The sequence below is a fragment of the Bison bison genome, unplaced genomic scaffold (genome assembly GCF_000754665.1).
Source record: "Bison bison bison isolate TAMUID 2011002044 unplaced genomic scaffold, Bison_UMD1.0 scf7180017864118, whole genome shotgun sequence".
Taxonomy (NCBI): Eukaryota; Metazoa; Chordata; class Mammalia; order Artiodactyla; family Bovidae; genus Bison; species Bison bison.
This window is the reverse complement of record NW_011494690.1, coordinates 5,306,396-5,323,162: the sequence shown is the minus strand read 5'-3', so window position 1 is coordinate 5,323,162 and position 16,767 is coordinate 5,306,396.

Below are 16,767 nucleotides of genomic sequence, written 5' to 3'. Positions count from 1 at the left end.
CATATTTTAAAAATCTTTTTAAAACAGTGCATTTTGCTGAGGTCACCCAGGAAATAAATACTCCTCCTGCAGAGAAAATTAACTTTAAAATCACAATATCAAGAACTCATCAAAATTCACTTTTTTAGCGCTCTCCTCCCGTGTTTCTCGGCCTCACAATGGTACCAGAGGTTTGCAGTCAACCTAAGGAGCGTCAGTCACTGTGGTAGACATATTTCAGATGGAAAGATCATTTTGTTTCCAGACACCACATCTAAGGACCTGGCAGTTGGTAAGTAACCCTCCTGCTGGGAGCAGGTGTCTTGACTTTGACAAGACTGTATTTTACACCGAAGGCCTTGAAATGGTCTGTAACTGGTAGCACGTCAAACAAGTTGGTTTTCTTTTAAATAGTTGGTTAACCAGCTGAAGGTGATGAGCAATAACATGGGAAATGAATTACCTGTTTACTAATGTCAAAATAATTTATCTATTCATTTTGACCGGAGCAGGCTCCTTACTGCAACCTGAGGTTCCACAGTCCGGAAGTCTCAATGGAAACTGTTTGCTGAGATGACAGTAAATTAAATTGCACACACACACACACACACACACACACACACACACATGCAGAGAAAAACAAACTCGATTTTGGAAAATAATTTCATAGTGCAAGCTAGTATTTTCCATCAGTGGAATATATCACATTTCAAAAAGGTGAGTTTATTACCTTTGAGTTAATGTTTTCTGTGGGCTTCGCAGGTCACTCTAGTGGTAAAGAACCTGCCTACCAATGCAGGAGACCTAAGATGTGGGTTTGATCCCTGGGTTGGGAAGATCCCCTTGAGGAAGGCATGGAAATCCACTCCAGTTTTCTTGCCTGGAGAATCCCCATGGACAGAGGAGCCTGGCGGGCTACAGTCCATAGGGGTCACACAGAGTCAGACACAACTGAATCGACTTAGCACAATGCTATCTGTAAACTACTCAACACAATTAAAAATGCTTAGGACAAATACCCAAACATGCAACGAGAGTAGAATGGTTAAGTAAACTGTAATATAATTGCATCATGGATGAACAATTATAAATATATGAAACAATATGGATGATTCTCACAAGCACAAGGCTGAACAAAAGAAGTCACACACAAAAAAGTACAAAAGAAGTCACACACACAAAAGTTCATATTGCATCATTCCATTTGTAAATACAGGACAGGAGACACTGAACCAGACAGGTGGCATTTTGGGGGAGGGACTCTGAGGAGCCCTGGTCCTTTATGTTTTAATGCAGAAAGAATTCACTGGGAGACAAAATGATAGATAAGAAGTGATTTATTAGAATAGGATGGTTGTAAGACTTACAAGTGGAAAGACAGTGCTGCACTGAGCTTAGTACTTAGTAGCTTTCATTTTTATAATCAAAGGAAGAGAGGGTTGGGAGAGAAGACTTTATCTTTCCAGAGTAGATGTCATGCTTAGACCATTGGTTCCTCCTCCAGGTTGGTCGGGGGAATATTTTCTCTCTATATAGTTAAGCCTGGACTGTAAAAATTATTTCAGGTGTCTGACAATGAGCACCTTTCCATAAATTATTGTTTTCATTTGTGCAGAGAGCACATTCTAGGGGTGATTAACTTACTGAGGATTTGGGTCTCAAGCCACCATTGCTTTATGTCTCCTGCTTCTATTGAATGGTTTTGTATTAAGCAAGCCTGCTTTGTTTTGTCGGAGAAGGCAATGGCACCCCACTCCAGTACTCTTGCCCGGAAAATCCCATGGATGGAGGAGCCTGGTAGGCTGCAGTCCATGGGGTCGCTAACAGTCGAATACGACTGAGTGACTTCACTTTCACTTTTCACTTTCATGCACTGGAGAAGGAAATGGCAACCCATTCCTGTGTTCTTGCCTGGAGAATCCCAGGGACGGAGGAGCCTGGTGGGCTGCCGTCTATGGGGTCGCACAGAGTCGGACACGACTGAAGTGACTTAGCAGCAGCTTTGTTTTGTGGTTAAACAAACCTGCATTCTTGAGTAATCGTTAACTTCAGGATTCTCCCATATTTTTCTCTACTTACAATCCCCCTGTGGGACTAGCTAATCATCTACTTTGTCCCTCTACTTGGTCCCTATCAATACTAGTGCCTGATTAGAAGGCAGGATTGTGGTTATTCTGAGGGGTTTGTTAGCGACTGAAAGGGCCAGAGAGGATGCTAGTAACATGCTGTTTCTTGATCTTGGAGTTGCCTACGTGAATGTGTCGTTAGTGATGATTCATCAAACTAAACACTAACATGCACTATCCTGAGTGTCCAACTCTTTGAGATCCCATAGACTGTAGCCCACCAGGCTCCTCTGTCTGTGGGGATTTTCCATGGCAAGAATTCTGGAGTGGGTTGCCATGCCCTCCTTCAGGGGATCTTTCAAATCCAGGCCTCTCGCATTGCAGGTGGATTCTTTACCATCTGAGCCACACCAGGGAAGCCCAAAAATGCTGGAGTGGGCAGCTTATTCCTTCTCCAGGGGAACTTCCCAACCCAGGAATCATACCAGGAGAAAGGGCTTCACTGGTAGCTCAGCTAGTAAAGAAACTGCGGGCAACGTGGAAAACCCCAGTTCAATTCCTGGGTCAGGAAGATCCTCTGGAGAAGGGCATGGCAATCCACTCCAGTATTCTTTCCTGGAGAATCCCCATGGACAAAGGGACCTGGAGCGTGACAGTTCATGGGGTTGCAAAGAGTCAGACATGATTGAGTGACTAAGCACAGCACTATGAGGGAAGCCCTGATGATTCAGCAAACTGAACACTTACATGCAATATCCTGCATGTAGATTTTGCCTAAATTCAAAATTAAAACATTACATTCCCCTAGTATATATGATGTTCTTTAAGAACATCTGATTTATACATTTTTTTTAATTTGGTAAATAATCTAATGGACTGCTATAGAAAATCTATTAGGCTTCAGATTTTATTCTTAATGAGTGATGGCAGTGTCCATGGCTTAGAGAGTCCTGGATCATGAACAGACTTGAGACATGAAGCATCTGAAACAATCAGTGAATGTCTTGTGGGTAACTTCAAACACATGTTTTCAAGTCCCTTCCTGATAAAATTCTAACCATGACCTATCTTGGGTTAACCTTCAATTGAAAATCCACTCTATTTCCATCTTATGTTGAATGTAAAACTGTACCTGGTATATAAATTATTTGAGAAAAGTATATTGCGAACTTGGGGGAACAAAGGTTTGACCTTTTTTCCCTCTAGATTCTTCTCCTTCTTCTTGCATGAATATTCACCTACCAAATCTTTTCCCCACTTAATGGACTAAAACATAACTTGATATTTATTTCAATGGTGAAATAATTTTATCACAGGGCATGGGGTGATAATGAATTCAAGTATTGAGAATGTTGACATTTAATCTCAGGTTTTCTACTCTCTCACACTGGAGTCTTAGGTAAATCACTTCTCTCAGAGACCTCAGTTTCTTCATCTATAGAATGGACCAGTTGATCTGAACTACCTCTTAAAATGTCAAGAATCAAGACACATGAAGAGACAAAAGTTTGACAAAGTTAGAGGTACTATCGTACAAATATTCCACCAGAAGTGTTTCTCAGATTCTCTTACTGGATGATTTTTATGGGATGAGGGGAAGAAAGCCCCTAAGATTGATTGGATTATGGCAAAGAGTTTTCTCACCTGTCCTAGAATAGAAATTATGTTTCAAATTGCATTAGGATGGTGCTAGAAGGTTCAGAAGTTACGATTAGATTATGATTCTTTGCCCTCAGTTCTACCTTTATCCCTGGTCATTACTCATTGTTGTCCTCATATAAAACACTGCAGTTCTTACAAAGAGAGAACAAAATGGCCCCCCAGAATGGAATGTGTCCAACCAGAGTGACATAGTCCTTCAAAGTCAAGGAAGTAAATCTTAACCTGACGCTCAGAAATCCTGCCATTTTTGTGATCCCACCCCATCAGCTTGTAACCAGGATTAGAGTATCCAGCTGGGCTGTCATCCCAGCCCCTGGAGGAAAAGTGGTTTATGAAGGACTGGCAGGTTTGAGGTTAAGGGAATAACTCTCAACCTGAGTAGGTATCAGACTGAGTGACACTATTGTCACAAAGGGGCCATTTTCAACACTGTAAATTTTCCTTATTTCTTCTAATACTTAGAGTTGGTGTAAGCTACAAGGCTATCAGCAGAGAGGATCGAAGTCCTTCTGGGCGTATAATTCAGGCACAATATGGAAGTCAAGGCTTGGGATGTGAGAGGAGCTGCCACATTACATGGCTTCAATCCTGTCTTCCCCTGGCAACTGCGATGATCGGAGGCTGCTGGTCCGCTATTCATGCAGAACTGCAGACAAACAGAAACGGACTTCCCAGATTAACACCCCAAGCTTGGGGCCATTTTAATGAGGAAAAAAGCTACCTTTCATCACACTGAAGTTTGATCCTCCAAGGCAGTTTCAAGGTATTCCATTCAGGCTGTTTATTAGATTTTTAAAAAATGAGGTGACTGGCTCTGAAGCTCCAGACGATAGCACTCCAAGAGATTTGCCTCCTTCCTTCCTTAGAGTTATCTTCTCTGAATTAGAAATAATTCCAGAAGAATTGCCTATAAAAACCCTTGGAACTATCCCAGAATCCTGCCTGCTTCAAGATCTCACAGAATCTCCTTAATGCATCTTTTCTGATAGGTGAAGGGAAAGCAACGGAAAACCACTTTGATTGCCCTGAGTGTTTGTGATGGTTGCTGCCTACTAATGAGACTTATGAGGCGATTTGCCTTTTCCAGATTACAATAGCTCACTCAGAATTTGGGAGGTGGGGAAGGCTATTTTTGGCTTATGTCTGGTGAAGTAAGTCAATAGATGGACTAGTATAACATGGACCTTGTGTGTAAAAGATGATTACAACATTGGACTTGAGATCAGAATTTGTTTTCAATGCGTATTACTCCTAAAGTGGTCAATTTTTCCCTTAGGGTGGGTTATTTGCATCAGCAACATAACACAAGTATTTAAAGTACTGGGTGGTAATTTAGCTTTACACCAGTATCTGCTGTCTTCATTCTTTCAAGGATTGCTAATCTCATTAAATGAACTCTTTTTGTTAATGAGTTCTATACTTGACTCTTACCTAATTTCACTTGGGCTCAACTTAGAGTGTAACTAGACACTAGGGCTGCCCAGGTGGCTCAGTGGTAAAGAATCATCCCTCTGCCAATGCAGGAGATGTGGGTCCGATCCCCAAGTCAGGAAGATCCTTTGGAGAAGTAAATTGCAACCCACTCCAGTATTCTTGCTTGGGAAATCCCATGGACAGAGGAGACTGGCAGGCTACAGTCCATGGGGTCACAAAAGAGTCAGACATGACTTAGCAACTAAAAACAAACACAAAAAGACACTACTGTATTATTAATCATATCTGTGCCTTTTAAATGCAAAAGGAGGTTCGATCTGGTCCTCAGAACACAGTTTCACTTTATAATAATAATCATTTAAAAGGATTTATACATGTGAACTTTCCTATCTGAACTAATCTCATGTGATCCAGTTTCATCTGAGCTAACACTTGAACTAATTTAGGATACAGAGCCCAAAATTACCCTTGCAGATATTGTTTGATTCTGAAGCAAATTGTACAAATTGTTCATTACTGGTTACTAAAACAGTAGAATATATGTATGTGTTGGAGGGAAGTTGGTATAATCGGTGCCTTTATTTTTGGTTAGTGGGAAACAGACTTTCAATTAAGGAGAAATAGCTGTATTTGAGTTTGGTAAGTATGCATACATATTCAGAGTGTTCTATGTGCCACTGGGGAAGACCCATTATTAAAATTGCAAACTACTTCCTCTTTCCAATTGGAATCCTCCCCCTCCCTGCCCCAGCCCTAAAGTGGCTATCCCAAGGATGCCAAAATCTCCCCAGGATCCAGCAATCGAAGTAATTTAATCATCAGAGCAAGGGGCCTCTAGGACTCAGTGCAGCATTAGTCACCTTAATCAGCCTCCCTGTCTGAACTGAGGATACCAGATAAGCTTGGCCAGCACGCATCTTTGAATGTGCTGTCAATTAACAGCACGGGCTCTGACCAGCGTCCTGGCTCCTCTAATGACTAGCTGGGTAACCTTGTGCAAGTAGCTTAACCTTTCTGAGCCTAGCTTCCTTAGATCTTTAAGATGAGGATAGTGATAATATTTACCCCATGGGATTGTTGACACAATTAAATTGAGCTTAAGTACGTCCAATGTCTAGAACAGGGCTTGTGTAAGTTTTGTGGGTTCAGTTTAGTTCAGTTCAGTCGCTCAGTCATGTCCAATTCTTTGCGACCCCATGAATTGCAGCATGCCAGGCCTCCATGTCCATCACCAACTCCTAGAGTTCACCCAAACTCATGTCCATCGAGTCGGTGATGCCATCCAGACATTTCATCCTCTGTCGTCCCCTTCTCGTCCTGCCCATAATCCCTCCCAGCATCAGAGTCTTTTCCAATGAGTCAACTCTTCGCATGAGGTGGCCAAAGTACTGGAGTTTCAGCTTCAGCATCAGTCCTTCCAATGAACACCCAGAACCTATCTCCTTTAGGATGGACTGGTTGGATCTCCTTGCAGTCCAAGGGACTCTCAAGAGTCTTCTCCAACACCACAGTTCAAAAGCATCAATTCTTCAGTGCTCAGCTTTCTTCACAGTCCAACTCTCACATCCATACATGACTACTGGAAAAACCATAGCCTCGACTAGACGGACCTTTGTTGGCAAAGAAATATCTCTGCTTTTGAATATGCTATCTAGGTTGGTCATAACTTTCCTTCTAAGGAGTAAGCGTTTTTTAATTTCATGGCTGCGATCACAATCTGCAGTGATTTTGGAGCCCAGAAAAATAAAATCTGACACTGTTTCCCCTGTTTCCCCATCTATTTCGCATAAAGTGATGGGACCAGATGCCATAATCTTCATTTTCTGAATGTTGAGCTTTAAGCCAACTTTTTCACTCTCCTCTTTCACTTTCATCAAGAGGCTTTTTAGTGCCTCTTCACTTTCTGCCATAAGGGTGGTGTCATCTGCATATCTGAGGTTATTGATATTATTCCAGCAATCTTGATTCCAGCTTGGGTTTCTTCCAGTCCAGCGTTTCTCATGATGTACACTGCATATAAGTTAAATAAGCAGTGTGACAATATGCAGCCTTGACATACTCCTTTTCCTATTTGGAACCAGTCTGTTGTTCCATGTCCAGTTCTAACTGTTGCTTCCTGACCTGCATACAGATTTCTCAAGAGGCAGATCAGGTGGTCTGGTATTCCCATCTCTTTCAGAATTTCCCACAGTTTATTGTGATCCACACAGTAAAGGGTTTGGCATAGTCAATAAAGCAGAAATAGATGTTTTTCTGGAACTCTCTTGCTTTTTCCATGATCCAGCAGATGTTGGCAATTTGATCTCTGGTTCCTCTGCCTTTTCTAAAACCAGCTTGAACATCAGGAAGTTCACAGTTCACATATTGCTGAAGCCTGGCTTGGATAATTTTGAGCATTACTTTACTAGTGTGTGAGATGAGTACAATTGTGCGGTAGTTTGAGCATTCTTTGGCATTGCGTTTCTTTGGGATTGGCATGAAAACTGACCTTTTCCAGTCCCGTGGCCACTGCTGAGTTTTCCAAATTTGCTGGCATATTGAGTGCAGCACTTTCACAGCATCCTCTTTCAGGATTTGAAATAGCTCCATTGGAATTCCATCACCTAGCTTTGTTCGTAGTGATGCTTTCTAAGGCCCACTTGACTTCACATTCCAGGATGTCTGGTTTAAGGTGAATGATCACACTATCATGGTTATCTGGATCATGAAGATCTTTTTTGTACAGTTCTTCTATGCATTCTTGCCACCTCTTCTTAATATCTTCTGCTTCTGTTAGGCCCATACCATTCCTGTCCTTTATCAAGCCCATCTTTGTGTGAAATGTTCCCTTGGTATCTCTAATTTTCTTGAAGAGATCTCTAGTCATTCCCATTCTATTGTTTTCCTCTATTTCTTTGCATTGATTGCTGAGGAAGGCTTTCTTATCTCTCCTTGCTATTCTTTGGAACTCTGCATTCAGATGCTTATATCTTTCCTTTTCTCCTTTGCTTTTTGCTTCCCTTCCTTTCACAGCTATGTGTAAGGCCTCCCCAGACAGCCATTTTGCTTTTTTGCATTTCTTTTCCATGGAGATGGTCTTGATCCCTGTCTCCTGTACAATGTCACAAACCTCCGTCCATAGTTCATCAGGCACTCTATCAGATCTAGTCCCTTAAATCTATTTCTCACTTCCACTGTATAATCATAAGCAATTTGATTTAGGTCATCCCTGAATGGTCTAGCGGTTTTCCCTACTTTCTTCAATTTAAGTCTGAATTTGGCAATAAGGAGTTCATGGTCTGAGCCACAGTCAGCTCCCGGTCTTGTTTTTGCTGACTGTATAGAACTTCTCCATCTTTGGCTGCAAAGAATAGAATCAATCTGATTTCAGTCTTGACCATCTGGTGATGTCTGTGTGTGGAGTCTTCTCTTGTGTTGTTGGAAGACGGTGTTTGCTATGACCAGCGCGTTCTCTTGGCAAAACTCTATTAGCCTTTGTCCTGCTTCATTCCATATTCCAAGGCCAAATTTGCCTGTTACCCCAGCTGTTTCTTGACTTTCTACTTTTGCATTCCAGTCCCCTATAATGAAAAGGACATCTTTTTTGGGTGTTAATTCTAAAAGGTCTTGTAGGTCTTCATAGAACCGTTCAACTTCAGCTTCTTCAGTGTTACTGGTTGGGGCATAGACTTGGATTACTGTGATATTGAATGGCTTGCCTTGGAAACGAACAGAGTTCATTCTGTTGTTTTTGAGATTGCATCCAAGTACTGCATTTCAGACTCTTTTGTTGACCATGATGGCTGCTCCATTTCTTCTGAGGGATTCCTGCCTGCAGTAGTAGATATAATGGTCATCTGAGTTAAATTCACCCATTCCAGTCCATTTTAGTTCGCGGATTCCTAGAATGTTGACGTTCACTCTTGCCATCTCCTGTTTGACTACAAATTTGCCTTGATTCATGGACCTGACATTCCAGGTTCCTATGCAATATTGCTCTTTACAGCATCGGACCTTGCTTCTATCACCAGTCACATCCACAGCTGGGTATTGTTTTTGCTTTGGCTCCATCCCTTCATTCTTTCTGGAGTTATTTCTCCACTGATCTCCAGTAGCAATTTGGGCACCTACCAACCTGGGGAGTTCCTCTTTCAGTATCCCATCATTTTGCGTGGGGAGGAGCTACCCCATGCCTGAGGTCAGGGGTGGGGCCGAGAGGAGCAACCCCACATCCAAAGAGCGGTGGCTGTGCAGGTGCAGGAGGGCCGAGAGGAGCTACTCCACGTTCAAAGTCAGGAGGGGCGGCTGTGAGGAGATACCCCTCATCCAAGGTAAGGAGCAGTGGCTGCACTTTGCTGGAGCAGCCGTGAAGAGATACCCCACGTCCAAGGTAAGAGAAACCAAAGTAAGATGGTAGGTGTTGCAAGAGGCATTGGAGGGCAGATACACAAACCATAATCACAGAAAACCAGTCAATCTAATCACACGGACCACAGCTTTGTCTAACTCAATGAAACTAAGCCATGCTATGTGGGGCCACCCAAGATGGGCGGGTCAAGGTGGAGAGATCTGACAGAATGTGGTCCGCTGGAGAAGGGAATGGCAAACCTCTTCAGTATTCTTGCCTTGAGAACCCCAAGAACAGTATGTTGGGGGTTACATAGTGATAAAGTGGATGAAAATGATGACTGGTCTAGACGTGAGCAAGGCCACCTGACCATGAGGTGAACCTCTGACTAAGTGGGGTGTTCAATACTGAACAATGAAAACTAACTTAAGCTCATCTTCTCTCTTGGGAATTATGATTACTGATTTACACTGAGGGGATTTTTTCTTTGAGTTTGAGTGATATTCCAAACAGTGGGGAACTAACATTCTAATTCTCCATGAGGACAAGTGATATACCACCAGGATTGCAATAAACCACCATTATTAAAGTTATTCTGGGTTTATATCCTCCATGCTGCCCAAAAGACCATACATGATACAACTAGATGCATGAAAGTTCTGATCAGTGAATCATAAATCTTTGCAAAATTCTCATTATTAGAGTCTTTCAAGAGAATATCAGTTCTTAGAATGGTGGTTCTTGCCCTTAAGAGTAACATGTGCTGCTCTCCTAGAATCTTCCAGATGACTGTAGACCAGCATAGTGTGGCATTTTTGGTCTGGGTGAAGTCCATAGTCAGTTCACATTTTTAAAAAGAGAAGGATAAAGAATGTTTAAAATGTAATCCCAAAAGAGGAAAAAAAAAAAAAAAAGAAAGGAAGAGATACCTTGTGTTTTTAGAGCAACTTTTACCAGTAAAGCAGGAGTGTAAAGGATGGATTCAAAACGATAGTGCTTCCTATTATTACTTGTTTAAATGGAAAGTACACCATGAGGTCGTTTGAGATTAATACAAGGAATGCTGATTGATCAGGTGTAAGGAGAATAAGAAAGAATGGGTGAAAGTATAACTGATCAGCTGGCCTAAGACCACCCTATTTCCTTCCCATCCTGCACCGCCCCTCCCCCACATCCCATTTTCCCTCTCAATGAACCCCTTAGAGGCACAACATGAGGTCTCCGGGCACAACTTCAATAACCACGATTGGAATGGATCAGAATGGACTACCTTTGGGACTGAAGACAATTGAAGAAGTCGCCTGCCCTGTGACTGTATCTGTGGCCTCCGTGCACTTCTTCTACTGTAACAGGCAGGTTCACAAAAGAACGTGGAAACTTTGTCTTAGAGAAGTCCGTGTAGTCCAAAAACTGGAGAAGGACCATTCTAGGAAAAGCCAGTGCATTTTGTGGCTCTGCACCATCATGGAGCGCTGGATAGGGAAAAACCCCACAAGGGTAAAAAAGACGACAGGCGAGTGTCATTCAGACGTTTCACCTGCACCGCGTTCCTTCTCTAGTCATATTCCTCATATGCAGTAAGATTATATCTGAAAGATGGAAAACAGCATTCTCCATGCACTCAGAATATTAACAGCATCTTTGCCTCTTTCGACACAAGCGTTTTTTGCCAAATCATCAGGGAGCATGGGACGCTGTCATCTATCTTGTTTATGGTTTTAAGATTTCCTAACCCACATCCTTACGAAGAGAAAATAAGTTTACTTTTGGTGTGAGCAAGAATTATATTTACTAAATAATCTAAAAGTACAAGTTCAAATGGGAGAAAAATGCAGGTGCACTGGAGGAATTCTGATCAAAAGAATCTTGCTGCAACACACAACTTCCCTCATTTATCAGAGCCGAGCAAGAAAGCCGTTCTCTTATTTTCCTAAGTCCCCAAATATGTCAAGGGCAGGGAGCCCACCTTACCTCTGATTTGTGCAGAAAATGCTGACAGGAACGGAGCAGTATGCAAGGGGAAGGAAATACAGTTAGCAAATTTTCTCCAATTTGATATGCAGCCCAGAACACCATAACAGACTTGACTCTTGGCCACCAAACTCAGAGCTCTGTAAAGCTGCAGAACTGAGGGATCCTTACCCCTGAATTTCTGGTCCATTGTGGCGTCTTTGCTTCATCCAGGGGGAACGAGGCAAAGCTGTCGAGGACATAAAGATTACCCCCAATTGCTGACAGCAGATGGTGGCTAATGGCAAGTGTTTTTAATGGAGCTTTATTGTTCCAGGTTGAGACATTAACATGTCTCTGTGGGGTTTTTCCTAGCTTTATTTATTTATTTGCTATTTTAAAAAGTCACTTTGTAAAATGACAGTGTGACACCCATTATAATTTTTGCAAACGCTGGGCTCCCATGTGGTATTTGTCTTCTCATTTTCCTGATGTGGGGGTAGCATTTGGGATCCAACCATAAGCAAGTCTGTATTATTTTGAGCCTGGACAATTAATAAGGAAAGCATCAATTATTCCAAATGAGAGCAAGGAACTGTCCCCCCCTTTTCTGAGCAATTGCAAGTGTTTTAAAATCAAAGCAAATACAGCCTGTTTCCACATGCAAGGTGGGTTTCACATCACTCAGTGCAAACAGCCCCAAACCTGTTTGTGCCAGCTGCAACTGTTCAGCAGCCTTAGACGAAAAAGCTTCTCACCACTTTAATTTCTCTAACAAAGCAACGTTAGTCACTGCAGATTTAAATCTGATTTCTAGGTGATTATCTTTTCGTTTGATTTCTAAATCCCAAATATTTCACTGGACTCCAACAAGTTGTGACTAAAGCATCAGGCAGTTGATTAATGCAGACACAAAGGAAAGCTGGAAATGGAGGAAGGGTCCAAGACCCCTTCTACATCTTCCTCCCCATCAGAGTCCATCTCAATTATCGACAGAGGAAAATCATAGAAGGAGAGGAACCAGCCTCCTTCCCACCACCTTGCTGTAGTCCAGGGACCAAGAGAGTCAGTCTCAGCAGCCCAGCTGCAAGTGTGAACACCAGCAGAAAGGAAGGGAGCGCTACACTTCCTGAATCTCCATAAATAATTCCTGGGCATAATCTGAACCATATTGCTAGGCTCTAAGCTCTCCCCTTATCCAAAAATTAAGACATATCTTCACACCTAAATAAAACTAGATGCAGTGAGGTGGTGATCACAGTGTGTTCTGGGATCCAACTTCCTATCAGCCTTCTGTGGCTGTCGTTAGACTGGTTGGATAGAGTGGGGAGCAGGAAGGAAGGATGGCTATCTGTTGCTCTGGGTATTTTCCTATTTCAGCAGGACCTTGCAGAGCAAGACCTTCCTAGGAAGGAAATTCTGGAGCAAGTCCTTTTGTCTGTCTGGTGCAGACATCTCGCCTGCTGCTCTGGAATCCAGACCAGCCCCAAGACCTGCCTGGGGGTGTCCAACACAGCCTCATAGTTGGAAGCCTGGAAAGCCTTCCTTGACCACCAGCTATTTCCAATGTTAAGAGAAAACAATGAACAAGCAAACAAAAGAAAACAAAAGATCGGATTCTTTATTTGGCAGTTATCAGCTGCTTAGAACGGTTGTATTCTCTCAGGAGAAGCTGTAGAAAGTCTCCTGCCCTTTTTTAATTGCAAAACCAGCAGCTCAAGCTCTGAGATGCCAATATTGCCACAGGGTGAAGGTACCCAATACACAGATTTTCCTCATCTCCCCTTCTTCCCTGCAGCGTCAAGCATCTTGGACAGTATTTGTACCTCAGAAGAAAAGAAAAACACAGTGAATTTTGTACTTTTGATGCCGGCAAGAGTCCCATTACTAATTAAACCACAGCAGCCTGAACATGGAAGCATCAGCCAGTAGGTACCTCCAGCAGTGTGGGAAGTTTCTGTTGAAATGGGTTATGGGGATTTTGTGCCTGAGATAGAAACAGCCTTGATGTCATACCCCACGACCTCCTCATTTCACATCTATCTCCCCTCCCCACACTAGGCTGTCTGGGAAAGCTGGATCCCAACAAATCCTTCTTGCCTGTGGCTCCCAAATCTTACAAGGGCAAGTTAAGTGATGTTTAAGCCTAGAAACTTAAAGATTGCTATGGTATCAAGTAGGATGATTTGGGCTGTAAATAATAAACCTCACCTGGCATAAACAAGTAAGGGGAATTATGACTTATGTAACAATAATTCCTAGCATATGTTGGCTCTAAGGTGGTACCATAACACAGCTCAAGGACATCAAGATCTTGGTTTAATCTTCATTCTACTATGCCAACCTCAGAAAATTGGCCTTGTTCTTATCAAGCTCCTGTCAAACTCACGAGATGATTTCCAAAACCACAAACATCATCTGCAAATGTGGATATGCAGTCAGATGAGAGAAAAATTGCATATTGTCATCTGTCCATTTTAAAGAAGAATTTCTTTGCTAGAAAATACCCATCAGATCTCCTCAATTCTCATTGGCTCTCATGCCCACTTGCCTACCCAGTTACAGGCTAGGAAACTGGAGCTGCAGTGGTTGACTAAGATGAATCAGGATTTTCAAGAGTAAAGTGGGAATAAAGGCAGAAACCTCAGTGGAATCAGGAATTTGGGAGCAGAGAAGAGTAGATGGTTGTCTGGTATGAAACCAACATGCCTGGCCCAGTTTCAAAAGCCAAATAAAGCTCCTGAATGCCATGAATCCAGTATGCCATGAAATCTTTAAGGAGTAAAGTCTCCTTTGCCAACAGTAGGGATAAAAATAAGAAATGCTTACTTATTCACATTTCCTAGTGCTTGTGCTCAAAAGTTCAAGATATAAGCATATGTAGGATCACTAAGACTAGAACAAAAACATATGCATAGCATTTATTTCTCTGGTTAATTTTTTTATGCTGAAACAGGGTTCTCTGCTGGTGTAGTGGTAAAGAATCTGCTTGCCAATGCAGGAGACACACGATATGAAGGTTTGATTCCTGGGTCGGGAAGACCCCTGGAGAAGGGAATGGCAACTCACTCCAGTATTTTTGCCTGGATAATTCCATGGACAGAGGCTACAGTCCATGGGGTCACAAAGAATCAGACATGGCTGAGCAACTAACACTTCCACTTTCAGTTGGGGTTTCAGAGACAGTATTTTAGTGAGATTATCTTATTTTAATGATGAAATTCCAGTTGAGCTATTTCAAATCCTGAAAGATGACGCTGTTAAGGTACTGCATTCAGTATACCAGCAAATCTGGAAAACTCAGCAGTGGCCACAGGAAAAGGTCAGTTTTCATTCCAACCCCAAAGAAAGGCAATGCCAAAGAATGTTCAAATTACTGCACAATTGCACTCATCTCACACGCTAGCAAAGTAATGCTCAAAATTCTCCAAGCCAGACTTCAACAGTACATGAACTGTGAACATCCAGATGTTCAAGCTGGATTTAGAAAAGGCAGAGGAAGCAGAGATCAAATGGCCAACATCCGTTGGATCATGGAAAAAGCAAGAGAATTTCAGAGAAACATCTACTTCTGCTTTATTGACTATGCCAAAGCCTTTGACTGTGTGGATCACAACAAACTGTGTAAAATTCTGAAAGAGATGGGAATACCAGACCACTTGACCTGCCTCCTGAGAAATCTGTATGCAGGTCAAGAAGCAACAGTTAGAACTGAACATGGAACAACAGACTGGTTCCAAATCGGGAAAGGAGTACATCAAGGCTGTATATTGTCACCCTGCTTATTTAACTTATATGCAAAGTACATCATGCTAAATGCTGGGTTGGATGAAGCACAAGCTGGAACAAGATTGCTGGGAGAAATATCAATAACCTCATATATGTAGATGACACCACTCTTATGGCAGAAAGTGAAGAACTGAAGAGCCTCTTGATGAAAGTGAAAGAGGAGAGTGAAAAAGTTGGCTTAAAACTCAACATTCAGAAAACTAAGATCATGGCATCCAGTCCCATCAATTCATGGCAAGTAGATGGGGAAACAATGGAAACAGTAAGAGACTTACTTACAACCACTGCAGATGGTGACTGCAGCCATGAAATTAAAAGACACTTACTCCTTGGGAAAAAAGCTATGACCCATCTAGACAGCATATTAAAAAGCAGAGACAGTACTTTGCCAACAAAGGTCCGTCTAGCCAAAGCTATGGTTTTTCCAGTAGTCATGTATGGTTGTGAGAGTTGGACTATAAAGAAAGCTGAGCACAGAAGAATTGATGCTTTTGAAGTGTGGTGTTGGAGAAGACTCTTGAGAGTCCCTTGAACTGCAAGGGGATCCAACCAGTCCATCCTAAAGGATGGACTGAATATTCAATCCTGAATATTCATTGGAAGGACTGATGCTGAAGCTGAAACGCCAATACTTTGGCCACCTGATTTGAAAAGCTGACTCACTGGAAAAGACCCTGCTGCTAGGGAAGATTGAAGGTGAAGGAGAGGAGAATGACAGAGGATGAGATGGTTGAATGGCATCACTGACTCAATGGACATGAAATTGAGTAAGCTCTGGAAGTTTGTGATGGACAGGGAGGCCTGGCGTTGGGGTCATAAAGAGTCGGACAGGACTGAGTGACTCAACTGGAAAACTTAATCCTATTTTAAAGATTTTGTATCTAGAATTTCTAGATTTTGTTTCTAGATTTTATTTCCAGAAAAGCAATATGCTTTTTTCACTGAATAACTCTGGTTACTGTGTGGATGGGAGCCTTCAACTTACTCTCACCTAGGAAGTGTAAATCCTACCCAGCAGAGCAATTTTTCTACCCTGTTAAAGTTCACAGACTTTACATACACCTCTTCTTCTAGGCGGTCTCCTCTTCCTGAACTCACAATTCAGGATGGGACACAGCACTGTCATGCTGTGCTGTGCTTAGTCACTCAGTCATGTCCCCTTTGTGATCCCATAGACTTCAGCCCACCAGGCTCCTCTGTCCTTGGGGATTCTCCAGGCAAGAATACTGGAGGGGGTTGCCATGCAACTGGAAAGGGGATCTTTCCAACTCAGGGATTGAACCCAGGTCACCCACATTTCAGGCAGATTCTTTACCGACTGAGCCACCAGGGATGTCATAGCCACAACCAATTCTCACTGAGATAAAAGACAAAATAAACCTGGGGCCGGAGAGCTGATTATTAGTGTTATTATTAGAGCTGATTGTTAGCGTTATTATTATTTATTTATTCTCTTTGTTGCTCATTCCTTTCATTATTTTTAATTTTTAAAAAAATTGAAGTATAGTTGATTTACAACATTGTAAATATCAGTGAGAGATTTTTGTTTGTTTGTTTGCT